The sequence below is a fragment of the Oncorhynchus gorbuscha genome, unplaced genomic scaffold (genome assembly GCF_021184085.1).
Source record: "Oncorhynchus gorbuscha isolate QuinsamMale2020 ecotype Even-year unplaced genomic scaffold, OgorEven_v1.0 Un_scaffold_2692, whole genome shotgun sequence".
In the NCBI taxonomy this organism is placed as follows: domain Eukaryota; kingdom Metazoa; phylum Chordata; class Actinopteri; order Salmoniformes; family Salmonidae; genus Oncorhynchus; species Oncorhynchus gorbuscha.
In genome coordinates, this window is record NW_025747133.1 from 10,664 (window position 1) to 25,348 (window position 14,685).

The window sequence follows — 14,685 nt, forward strand, 5'->3', positions numbered from 1 at the left end:
CAGCGGTCAGGGTCAGAGGTTAGGGATCAGGGTTAGAAGTTAGTGGTCAGGGTTTAGGCTCAGGGTTTAGGGTCAGGGTTTAAGGTCAGGGGTTAGGATCAGCGGTAAGGGTCAGAGGTTAGGGATCAGGGTTAGAAGTTAGTGGTCAGGATTTAGGGTCAGGGTTTAAGGTCAGGGGTTAGGATCAGCGGTCAGGGTCAGAGGTTAGGGATCAGTGTTAGAAGTTAGTGGTCAGGATTTAGGGTCAGGGTTTAAGGTCAGGGGTTAGGATCAGCGGTTAGGGATCAGGGTTAGAAGTTAGGGGTCAGGGTTTAGGCTCAGGGTTTAGGGTCAGGGTTTAAGGTCAGGGGTTAGGATCAGCGGTAAGGGTCAGAGGTTAGGGATCAGGGTTAGAAGTTAGTGGTCAGGATTTAGGGTCAGGGTTTAAGGTCAGGGGTTAGGATCAGCGGTCAGGGTCAGAGGTTAGGGATCAGTGTTAGAAGTTAGTGGTCAGGATTTAGGGTCAGGGTTTAAGGTCAGGGGTTAGGATCAGCGGTTAGGGATCAGGGTTAGAAGTTAGGGGTCAGGGTTTAGGCTCAGGGTTAGGGTCAGAGATTAGGGTCAAGGATTAGGGTCAGAGATTAGGGGAAAGGGTCAGGCTCAGCTGTCAGGGTAAGAGGTTAGGGGTAAGGGTTAGGGTCAGAGTCAGAGGTTAGGGGTAAGAGTTAGGGTCAGGGATAAGGGTCAGAGGTTAGTGTCAGGGGTTAGGGTCAGAGTCAGAGGTTAGGGGTAAGGGTTAGGGTCAGGGGTTAGGGTTAGGGTTAGGGTCAGGGCTTAGGGTCAGATATTAGGTTCAAGGGTTAGGGGTAAGGGTCAGAGGTTAGGGTCAGGCGTTAGGGTCAACGTAAGGGTAATATGTTAGGGGTCAGGGGTTACCTGTTGTCCACCAGTGTCAGTAGACTAGTGGGGTTCCTGATGAGTTTATCCAGGAAGGAGACCAGGCTGTTGAAGTGAGGTCTCTGCCCTCTCTCCTTCTGCCAGCAGTGAAGCATCAACTGGTGCAGAACCCCAGGACAGTCCATGGGGACAGGGAGACGGTAACCCTCCTCTATAGACAGGATCACCTGTAATGTAGAACCACAGGACAGTCCATGGGGACAGGGAGACGGTAACCCTCCTCTATAGACAGGATCACCTGTAATGTAGAACCACAGGACAGTCCATGGGGACAGGGAGACGGTAACCCTCCTCTATAGACAGGATCACCTGTAATGTAGAACCACAGGACAGTCCATGGGGACAGGGAGACGGTAACCCTCCTCTATAGACAGAATCACCTGTAATGTAGAACCACAGGACAGTCCATGGGGACAGGGAGACGGTAACCCTCCTCTATAGACAGGATCACCTGTAATGTAGAACCACAGGACAGTCCATGGGGACAGGGAGACGGTAACCCTCCTCTATAGACAGGATCACCTGTAATGTAGAACCACAGGACAGTCCTTGGGGACAGGGAGACGGTAACCCTCATCTATAGACAGGATCACCTGTAATGTAGAACCACAGGACAGTCCATGGGGACAGGGAGACGGTAACCCTCCTCTATAGACAGGATCACCTGTAATGTAGAACCACAGGACAGTCCGTGGGGACAGGGAGACGGTAACCCTCCTCTATAGACAGGATCACCTGTAATGTAGAACCACAGGACAGTCCGTGGGGACAGGGAGACGGTAACCCTCCTCTATAGACAGGATCACCTGTAATGTAGAACCACAGGACAGTCCGTGGGGACAGGGAGACGGTAACCCTCCTCTATAGACAGGATCACCTGTAATGTAGAACCACAGGACAGTCCGTGGGGACAGGGAGACGGTAACCCTCCTCTATAGACAGGATCACCTGTAATGTAGAACCACAGGACAGTCCATGGGGACAGGGAGACGGTAACCCTCCTCTATAGACAGGATCACCTGTAATGTAGAACCACAGGACAGTCCATGGGGACAGGGAGACGGTAACCCTCCTCTATAGACAGGATCACCTGTAATGTAGAACCACAGGACAGTCCGTGGGGACAGGGAGACGGTAACCCTCCTCTATAGACAGGATCACCTGTAATGTAGAATCACAGGACAGTCCGTGGGGACAGGGAGACGGTAACCCTCCTCTATAGACAGGATCACCTGTAATGTAGAACCACAGGACAGTCCGTGGGGACAGGGAGACGGTAACCCTCCTCTATAGACAGGATCACCTGTAATGTAGAACCACAGGACAGTCCGTGGGGACAGGGAGACGGTAACCCTCCTCTATAGACAGGATCACCTGTAATGTAGAACCACAGGACAGTCCGTGGGGACAGGGAGACAGTAACCCTCCTCTATAGACAGGATCACCTGTAATGTAGAACCACAGGACAGTCCATGGGGACAGGGAGACGGTAACCCTCCTCTATAGACAGGATCACCTGTAATGTAGAACCACAGGACAGTCCATGGGGACAGGGAGACGGTAACCCTCCTCTATAGACAGGATCACCTGTAATGTAGAACCACAGGACAGTCCATGGGGACAGGGAGACGGTAACCCTCCTCTATAGACAGGATCACCTGTAATGTAGAACCACAGGACAGTCCATGGGGACAGGGAGACGGTAACCCTCCTCTATAGACAGGATCACCTGTAATGTAGAACCACAGGACAGTCCTTGGGGACAGGGAGACGGTAACCCTCATCTATAGACAGGATCACCTGTAATGTAGAACCACAGGACAGTCCATGGGGACAGGGAGACGGTAACCCTCCTCTATAGACAGGATCACCTGTAATGTAGAACCACAGGACAGTCCGTGGGGACAGGGAGACGGTAACCCTCCTCTATAGACAGGATCACCTGTAATGTAGAACCACAGGACAGTCCGTGGGGACAGGGAGACGGTAACCCTCCTCTATAGACAGGATCACCTGTAATGTAGAACCACAGGACAGTCCGTGGGGACAGGGAGACGGTAACCCTCCTCTATAGACAGGATCACCTGTAATGTAGAACCACAGGACAGTCCGTGGGGACAGGGAGACGGTAACCCTCCTCTATAGACAGGATCACCTGTAATGTAGAACCACAGGACAGTCCATGGGGACAGGGAGACGGTAACCCTCCTCTATAGACAGGATCACCTGTAATGTAGAACCACAGGACAGTCCATGGGGACAGGGAGACGGTAACCCTCCTCTATAGACAGGATCACCTGTAATGTAGAACCACAGGACAGTCCATGGGGACAGGGAGACGGTAACCCTCCTCTATAGACAGGATCACCTGTAATGTAGAACCACAGGACAGTCCGTGGGGACAGGGAGACGGTAACCCTCCTCTATAGACAGGATCACCTGTAATGTAGAACCACAGGACAGTCCATGGGGACAGGGAGACGGTAACCCTCATCTATAGACAGGATCACCTGTAATGTAGAACCCCAGGACAGTCCGTGGGGACAGGGAGACGGTAACCCTCCTCTATAGACAGGATCACCTGTAATGTAGAACCACAGGACAGTCCATGGGGACAGGGAGACGGTAACCCTCCTCTATAGACAGGATCACCTGTAATGTAGAACCACAGGACAGTCCATGGGGACAGGGAGACGGTAACCCTCCTCTATAGACAGGATCACCTGTAATGTAGAACCACAGGACAGTCCATGGGGACAGGGAGACGGTAACCCTCCTCTATTGACAGGATCACCTGTAATGTAGAACCACAGGACAGTCCATGGGGACAGGGAGACGGTAACCCTCCTCTATAGACAGGATCACCTGTAATGTAGAACCACAGGACAGTCCATGGGGACAGGGAGACGGTAACCCTCCTCTATTGACAGGATCACCTGTAATGTAGAACCACAGGACAGTCCATGGGGACAGGGAGACGGTAACCCTCCTCTATAGACAGGATCACCTGTAATGTAGAACCACAGGACAGTCCATGGGGACAGGGAGACGGTAACCCTCCTCTATAGACAGGATCACCTGTAATGTAGAACCACAGGACAGTCCATGGGGACAGGGAGACGGTAACCCTCCTCTATAGACAGGATCACCTGTAATGTAGAACCACAGGACAGTCCATGGGGACAGGGAGACGGTAACCCTCCTCTATAGACAGGATCACCTGTAATGCAGAACCCCAGGACAGTCCATGGGGACAGGGAGACGGTAACCCTCATCTATAGACAGGATCACCTGTAATGTAGAACCACAGGACAGTCCATGGGGACAGGGAGACGGTAACCCTCCTCTATAGACAGGATCACCTGTAATGTAGAACCACAGGACAGTCCATGGGGACAGGGAGACGGTAACCCTCCTCTATAGACAGGATCACCTGTAATGTAGAACCACAGGACAGTCCATGGGGACAGGGAGACGGTAACCCTCCTCTATAGACAGGATCACCTGTAATGTAGAACCACAGGACAGTCCATGGGGACAGGGAGACGGTAACCCTCCTCTATAGACAGGATCACCTGTAATGTAGAACCACAGGACAGTCCATGGGGACAGGGAGACGGTAACCCTCCTCTATAGACAGGATCACCTGTAATGTAGAACCATAGGACAGTCCATGGGGACAGGGAGACGGTAACCCTCCTCTATAGACAGGATGACCTGTAATGTAGAACCCCAGGACAGTCCATGGGGACAGGGAGACGGTAACCCTCCTCTATAGACAGGATCACCTGTAATGTAGAACCACAGGACAGTCCATGGGGACAGGGAGACGGTAACCCTCCTCTATAGACAGGATCACCTGTAATGTAGAACCACAGGACAGTCCATGGGGACAGGGAGACGGTAACCCTCCTCTATAGACAGGATCACCTGTAATGTAGAACCACAGGACAGTCCATGGGGACAGGGAGACGGTAACCCTCCTCTATAGACAGGATCACCTGTAATGTAGAACCACAGGACAGTCCATGGGGACAGGGAGACGGTAACCCTCCTCTATAGACAGGATGACCTGTAATGTAGAACCGCAGGACAGTCCGTGGGGACAGGGAGACGGTAACCCTCCTCTATAGACAGGATCACCTGTAATGTAGAACCACAGGACAGTCCGTGGGGACAGGGAGACGGTAACCCTCCTCTATAGACAGGATCACCTGTAATGTAGAACCACAGGACAGTCCGTGGGGACAGGGAGACGGTAACCCTCCTCTATAGACAGGATCACCTGTAATGTAGAACCACAGGACAGTCCGTGGGGACAGGGAGACGGTAACCCTCCTCTATAGACAGGATCACCTGTAATGTAGAACCACAGGACAGTCCATGGGGACAGGGAGACGGTAACCCTCCTCTATAGACAGGATCACCTGTAATGTAGAACCACAGGACAGTCCCTGGGGACAGGGAGACGGTAACCCTCCTCTATAGACAGGATCACCTGTAATGTAGAACCACAGGACAGTCCATGGGGACAGGGAGACGGTAACCCTCCTCTATAGACAGGATCACCTGTAATGTAGAACCACAGGACAGTCCGTGGGGACAGGGAGACGGTAACCCTCCTCTATAGACAGGATCACCTGTAATGTAGAACCACAGGACAGTCCATGGGGACAGGGAGACGGTAACCCTCATCTATAGACAGGATCACCTGTAATGTAGAACCCCAGGACAGTCCATGGGGACAGGGAGACGGTAACCCTCCTCTATAGACAGGATCACCTGTAATGTAGAACCACAGGACAGTCCATGGGGACAGGGAGACGGTAACCCTCCTCTATAGACAGGATCACCTGTAATGTAGAACCACAGGACAGTCCATGGGGACAGGGAGACGGTAACCCTCCTCTATAGACAGGATCACCTGTAATGTAGAACCACAGGACAGTCCATGGGGACAGGGAGACGGTAACCCTCCTCTATTGACAGGATCACCTGTAATGTAGAACCACAGGACAGTCCATGGGGACAGGGAGACGGTAACCCTCCTCTATAGACAGGATCACCTGTAATGTAGAACCACAGGACAGTCCATGGGGACAGGGAGACGGTAACCCTCCTCTATAGACAGGATCACCTGTAATGTAGAACCACAGGACAGTCCATGGGGACAGGGAGACGGTAACCCTCCTCTATAGACAGGATCACCTGTAATGTAGAACCACAGGACAGTCCATGGGGACAGGGAGACGGTAACCCTCCTCTATAGACAGGATCACCTGTAATGCAGAACCCCAGGACAGTCCATGGGGACAGGGAGACGGTAACCCTCATCTATAGACAGGATCACCTGTAATGTAGAACCACAGGACAGTCCATGGGGACAGGGAGACGGTAACCCTCCTCTATAGACAGGATCACCTGTAATGTAGAACCACAGGACAGTCCATGGGGACAGGGAGACGGTAACCCTCCTCTATAGACAGGATCACCTGTAATGTAGAACCACAGGACAGTCCATGGGGACAGGGAGACGGTAACCCTCCTCTATAGACAGGATCACCTGTAATGTAGAACCACAGGACAGTCCATGGGGACAGGGAGACGGTAACCCTCCTCTATAGACAGGATCACCTGTAATGTAGAACCACAGGACAGTCCATGGGGACAGGGAGACGGTAACCCTCCTCTATAGACAGGATCACCTGTAATGTAGAACCACAGGACAGTCCATGGGGACAGGGAGACGGTAACCCTCCTCTATAGACAGGATGACCTGTAATGTAGAACCCAGGACAGTCCATGGGGACAGGGAGACGGTAACCCTCCTCTATAGACAGGATCACCTGTAATGTAGAACCACAGGACAGTCCATGGGGACAGGGAGACGGTAACCCTCCTCTATAGACAGGATCACCTGTAATGTAGAACCACAGGACAGTCCATGGGGACAGGGAGACGGTAACCCTCCTCTATAGACAGGATCACCTGTAATGTAGAACCACAGGACAGTCCATGGGGACAGGGAGACGGTAACCCTCCTCTATAGACAGGATCACCTGTAATGTAGAACCACAGGACAGTCCATGGGGACAGGGAGACGGTAACCCTCCTCTATAGACAGGATCACCTGTAATGCAGAACCCCAGGACAGTCCATGGGGACAGGGAGACGGTAACCCTCATCTATAGACAGGATCACCTGTAATGTAGAACCACAGGACAGTCCATGGGGACAGGGAGACGGTAACCCTCCTCTATAGACAGGATCACCTGTAATGTAGAACCACAGGACAGTCCATGGGGACAGGGAGACGGTAACCCTCCTCTATAGACAGGATCACCTGTAATGTAGAACCACAGGACAGTCCATGGGGACAGGGAGACGGTAACCCTCCTCTATAGACAGGATCACCTGTAATGTAGAACCACAGGACAGTCCATGGGGACAGGGAGACGGTAACCCTCCTCTATAGACAGGATCACCTGTAATGTAGAACCACAGGACAGTCCATGGGGACAGGGAGACGGTAACCCTCCTCTATAGACAGGATCACCTGTAATGTAGAACCATAGGACAGTCCATGGGGACAGGGAGACGGTAACCCTCCTCTATAGACAGGATGACCTGTAATGTAGAACCCCAGGACAGTCCATGGGGACAGGGAGACGGTAACCCTCCTCTATAGACAGGATCACCTGTAATGTAGAACCACAGGACAGTCCATGGGGACAGGAGACGGTAACCCTCCTCTATAGACAGGATCACCTGTAATGTAGAACCACAGGACAGTCCATGGGGACAGGGAGACGGTAACCCTCCTCTATAGACAGGATCACCTGTAATGTAGAACCACAGGACAGTCCATGGGGACAGGGAGACGGTAACCCTCCTCTATAGACAGGATCACCTGTAATGTAGAACCACAGGACAGTCCATGGGGACAGGGAGACGGTAACCCTCCTCTATAGACAGGATGACCTGTAATGTAGAACCCCAGGACAGTCCGTGGGGACAGGGAGACGGTAACCCTCCTCTATAGACAGGATCACCTGTAATGTAGAACCACAGGACAGTCCGTGGGGACAGGGAGACGGTAACCCTCCTCTATAGACAGGATCACCTGTAATGTAGAACCACAGGACAGTCCGTGGGGACAGGGAGACGGTAACCCTCCTCTATAGACAGGATCACCTGTAATGTAGAACCACAGGACAGTCCGTGGGGACAGGGAGACGGTAACCCTCCTCTATAGACAGGATGACCTGTAATGTAGAACCCCAGGACAGTCCATGGGGACAGGGAGACGGTAACCCTCCTCTATAGACAGGATCACCTGTAATGTAGAACCACAGGACAGTCCATGGGGACAGGGAGACGGTAACCCTCCTCTATAGACAGGATCACCTGTAATGTAGAACCACAGGACAGTCCATGGGGACAGGGAGACGGTAACCCTCCTCTATAGACAGGATCACCTGTAATGTAGAACCACAGGACAGTCCGTGGGGACAGGGAGACGGTAACCCTCCTCTATAGACAGGATCACCTGTAATGTAGAACCACAGGACAGTCCATGGGGACAGGGAGACGGTAACCCTCCTCTATAGACAGGATCACCTGTAATGTAGAACCACAGGACAGTCCATGGGGACAGGGAGACGGTAACCCTCCTCTATAGACAGGATCACCTGTAATGTAGAACCACAGGACAGTCCATGGGGACAGGGAGACGGTAACCCTCCTCTATAGACAGGATCACCTGTAATGTAGAACCACAGGACAGTCCGTGGGGACAGGGAGACGGTAACCCTCCTCTATAGACAGGATCACCTGTAATGTAGAACCACAGGACAGTCCGTGGGGACAGGGAGACGGTAACCCTCCTCTATAGACAGGATCACCTGTAATGTAGAACCACAGGACAGTCCATGGGGACAGGGAGACGGTAACCCTCCTCTATAGACAGGATCACCTGTAATGTAGAACCACAGGACAGTCCGTGGGGACAGGGAGACGGTAACCCTCCTCTATAGACAGGATCACCTGTAATGTAGAACCACAGGACAGTCCGTGGGGACAGGGAGACGGTAACCCTCCTCTATAGACAGGATCACCTGTAATGTAGAACCACAGGACAGTCCGTGGGGACAGGGAGACGGTAACCCTCCTCTATAGACAGGATCACCTGTAATGTAGAACCACAGGACAGTCCGTGGGGACAGGGAGACGGTAACCCTCCTCTATAGACAGGATCACCTGTAATGTAGAACCACAGGACAGTCCATGGGGACAGGGAGACGGTGACCCTCCTCTATAGACAGGATCACCTGTAATGTAGAACCACAGGACAGTTCATGGGGACAGGGAGACGGTAACCCTCCTCTATAGACAGGATCACCTGTAATGTAGAACCACAGGACAGTCCGTGGGGACAGGGAGACGGTAACCCTCCTCTATAGACAGGATCACCTGTAATGTAGAACCACAGGACAGTCCATGGGGACAGGGAGACGGTAACCCTCCTCTATAGACAGGGTCACCTGCCAGGGAAGAGGTCACAGGTTACACTCAGGTCAAAAGGGCAAAGACGAACACCTTTTCACTCAGAACTTGTCAGCATGGAGTGACCATATAGATTTTCAAATCACGATGAAACTTCCACCTAGCCTATCAGAGAGCAGGATAGATCTACTATTACCATAATGCTAACACCTGTCAGATCTTGTCAGAGTGACCAAGGGTCCATTTGGGATTTGGCCATAGAACACCATAACTCACATCCTGATTGGACAAGAGGGAATAACAGAACCTTAGAACTCACATCCTGATTGGACAAGAGGGAATAACAGAACATTAGAACTCACATCCTGATTGGACAAGAGGGAATAACAGAACATTAGAACTCACATCCTGATTGGACAAGAGGGAATAACAGAACATTAGAACTCACATCCTGATTGGACAAGAGGGAATAACAGAACACCATAACTCACACCCTGATTGGACAAGAGGGAATAACAGAACATTATAACTCACATCCTGATTGGACATCTCCCAGTAAGGTCTCTCCCCGTACGACATCACTTCCCACATGACGATGCCGTAGCTCCAGACGTCGGAGGCTGAAGAGAACTTCCTGTAGGTGATGGCCTCGGGAGCTGTCCAACGGACCGGGATCTTATCCCCCTGGGCAGAGGACAGAAATAAAACCTGGATCACGTCTCAAACAGCAACTATATAGTACACTTCTATTAACCAGGACCCTATGGACTGAAGTCTATCCCCTATATAATACACTTCTATTAACCAGGACCCTATGGACTGAAGTCTATCCCCTATATAATACACTTCTATTAACCAGGACCCTATGGACTGAAGTCTATCCCCTATATAGTACACTTCTATTAACCAGGACCCTATGGACTGAAGTCTATCCCCTATATAATACACTTCTATTAACCAGGACCCTATGGACTGAAGTCTATCCCCTATATAATACACTTCTATTAACCAGGACCCTATGGACTGAAGTCTATGCCCTATATAATACACTTCTATTAACCAGGACCCTATGGACTGAAGTCTATCCCCTATATAGTACACTTCTATTAACCAGGACCCTATGGACTGAAGTCTATCCCTTATCACTTCTATTAACCAGGACCCTATGGACTGAAGTCTATCTCCTATATAGTACACTTCTATTAACCAGGACCCTATGGACTGAAGTCTATCCCCTATATAGTACACTTCTATTAACCAGGGCCCTATGGACTGAAGTCTATCCCCTATATAGTACACTTCTATTAACCAGGACCCTATGGACTGAAGTCTATCCCCTATATAGTACACTTCTATTAACAAGGACCCTATGGACTGAAGTCTATCTCCTATATAGTACACTTCTATTAACCAGGGCCCTATGGACTGAAGTCTATCCCCTATATAGTACACTTCTATTAACCAGGGCCCTATGGACTGAAGTCTATCCCTTATCACTTCTATTAACCAGGACCCTATGGACTGAAGTCTATCCCCTATATAGTACACTTCTATTAACCAGAACCCTATGGACTGAAGTCTATCCCTTATCACTTCTATTAACCAGAACCCTATGGACTGAAGTCTATCCCCTATATAGTACACTTCTATTAACCAGGGCCCTATGGACTGAAGTCTAACCCTTATCACTTCTATTAACCAGAACTCTATGGACTGAAGTCTATCCCTTATCACTTCTATTAACCAGGGCCCTATGGACTGAAGTCTATCCCCTATATAGTACACTTCTATTAACCAGGACCCTATGGACTGAAGTCTAACCCTTATCACTTCTATTAACCAGGACTCTATGGACTGAAGTCTATCCCTTATCACTTCTATTAACCAGGACCCTATGGACTGAAGTCTATCCCTTATCACTTCTATTAACCAGGACCCTATGGACTGAAGTCTATCCCTTATCACTTCTATTAACCAGGACCCTATGGACTGAAGTCTATCCCCTATATAGTACACTTCTATTAACCAGGATCCTATGGACTGAAGTCTATCCCCTATATAGTACACTTCTATTAACCAGAACCCTATGGACTGAAGTATATCCCCTATGTAGTACACTTCTATTAACCAGGACCCTATGGACTGAAGTCTATCCCCTATATAGTACACTTCTATTAACCAGAACCCTATGGACTGAAGTCTATCCCTTATCACTTCTATTAACCAGGACCCTATGGACTGAAGTCTATCCCTTATCACTTCTATTAACCAGGACCCTATGGACTGAAGTCTATCCCTTATCACTTCTATTAACCAGGACCCTATGGACTGAAGTCTATCCCCTATATAGTACACTTCTATTAACCAGGACCCTATGGACTGAAGTCTATCCCCTATATAGTACACTTCTATTAACCAGGATCCTATGGACTGAAGTCTATCCCCTATATAGTACACTTCTATTAACCAGAACCCTATGGACTGAAGTCTATCCCCTATATAGTACACTTCTATTAACCAGAACCCTATGGAATGAAGTCTAACCCTTATCACTTCTATTAACCAGGACCCTATGGACTGAAGTCTATCCCCCATATATAGTACACTTCTATTAACCAGGACCCTATGGACTGAAGTCTAACCCTTATCACTTCTATTAACCAGGACCCTATGGACTGAAGTCTATCCCCTATATAGTACACTTCTATTAACCAGGACCCTATGGACTGAAGTCTATCCCCTATATAGTACACTTCTATTAACCAGAACCCTATGGACTGAAGTCTATCCCCTATATAGTACACTTCTATTAACCAGAACCCTATGGACTGAAGTCTAACCCTTATCACTTCTATTAACCAGGACCCTATGGACTGAAGTCTATCCCCTATATAGTACACTTCTATTAACCAGGACCCTATGGACTGAAGTCTATCTCCTATATAGTACACTTCTATTAACCAGGGCCCTATGGACTGAAGTCTATCCCCTATATAGTACACTTCTATTAACCAGGGCCCTATGGACTGAAGTCTATCCCTTATCACTTCTATTAACCAGGACCCTATGGACTGAAGTCTATCCCCTATATAGTACACTTCTATTAACCAGAACCCTATGGACTGAAGTCTATCCCTTATCACTTCTATTAACCAGAACCCTATGGACTGAAGTCTATCCCCTATATAGTACACTTCTATTAACCAGGGCCCTATGGACTGAAGTCTAACCCTTATCACTTCTATTAACCAGAACTCTATGGACTGAAGTCTATCCCTTATCACTTCTATTAACCAGGGCCCTATGGACTGAAGTCTATCCCCTATATAGTACACTTCTATTAACCAGGACCCTATGGACTGAAGTCTAACCCTTATCACTTCTATTAACCAGGACTCTATGAACTGAAGTCTATCCCTTATCACTTCTATTAACCAGGACCCTATGGACTGAAGTCTATCCCTTATCACTTCTATTAACCAGGACCCTATGGACTGAAGTCTATCCCTTATCACTTCTATTAACCAGGACCCTATGGACTGAAGTCTATCCCCTATATAGTACACTTCTATTAACCAGGATCCTATGGACTGAAGTCTATCCCCTATATAGTACACTTCTATTAACCAGAACCCTATGGACTGAAGTCTATCCCTTATCACTTCTATTAACCAGGACCCTATGGACTGAAGTCTATCCCTTATCACTTCTATTAACCAGGACCCTATGGACTGAAGTCTATCCCTTATCACTTCTATTAACCAGGACCCTATGGACTGAAGTCTATCCCCTATATAGTACACTTCTATTAACCAGGACCCTATGGACTGAAGTCTATCCCCTATATAGTACACTTCTATTAACCAGGATCCTATGGACTGAAGTCTATCCCCTATATAGTACACTTCTATTAACCAGAACCCTATGGACTGAAGTCTATCCCCTATATAGTACACTTCTATTAACCAGAACCCTATGGAATGAAGTCTAACCCTTATCACTTCTATTAACCAGGACCCTATGGACTGAAGTCTATCCCCTATATAGTACACTTCTATTAACCAGGACCCTATGGACTGAAGTCTAACCCTTATCACTTCTATTAACCAGGACCCTATGGACTGAAGTCTATCCCCTATATAGTACACTTCTATTAACCAGGACCCTATGGACTGAAGTCTATCCCCTATATAGTACACTTCTATTAACCAGAACCCTATGGACTGAAGTCTATCCCCTATATAGTACACTTCTATTAACCAGAACCCTATGGACTGAAGTCTAACCCTTATCACTTCTATTAACCAGGACCCTATGGACTGAAGTCTATCCCCTATATAGTACACTTCTATTAACCAGGACCCTATGGACTGACGTCTATCCCCTATATAGTACACTTCTATTAACCAGGACCCTATGGACTGAAGTCTATCCCCTATATAGAACACTTCTATTAACCAGGACCCTATGGACTGAAGTCTATCCCCTATATAGAACACTTCTATTAACCAGGACCCTATGGACTGAAGTCTATCCCCTATATAGTACACTTCTATTAACCAGGACCCTATGGACTGAAGTCTATCCCCTATATAGTACACTTCTATTAACCAGGACCCTATGGACTGAAGTCTATCCCTTATCACTTATATTAACCAGGACCCTATGGACTGAAGTCTATCCCCTATATAGTACACTTCTATTAACCAGAACCCTATGGACTGAAGTCTATCCCCTATATAGTACACTTCTATTAACCAGAACCCTATGGACTGAAGTCTATCCCTTATCACTTATATTAACCAGGACCCTATGGACTGAAGTCTATCCCCTATATAGTACACTTCTATTAACCAGAACCCTATGGACTGAAGTCTATCCCCTATATAGTACACTTCTATTAACCAGGACCCTATGGACTGAAGTCTATCCCTTATCACTTCTATTAACCAGGACCCTATGGACTGAAGTCTATCCCCTATATAGTACACTTCTATTAACCAGGACCCTATGGACTGAAGTCTATCCCCTATATAGTACACTTCTATTAACCAGGACCCTATGGACTGAAGTCTATCCCTTATCACTTCTATTAACCAGGACCCTATGGACTGAAGTCTATCCCCTATATAGTACACTTCTATTAACCAGGGCCCTATGGACTGAAGTCTATCCCTTATCACTTCTATTAACCAGGACCCTATGGACTGAAGTCTATCCCCTATATAGTACACTTCTATTAAC

At 48.6% G+C, this 14,685-nt stretch overlaps 1 pseudogene; it reads right to left on the reverse strand.

The window, feature by feature from the left end:
* Positions 1-915: 915 nt before the first annotated feature.
* The window catches only part of LOC124026361, a 38,433-nt pseudogene continuing 24,663 nt past the window's right edge, over positions 916-14,685 (reverse strand).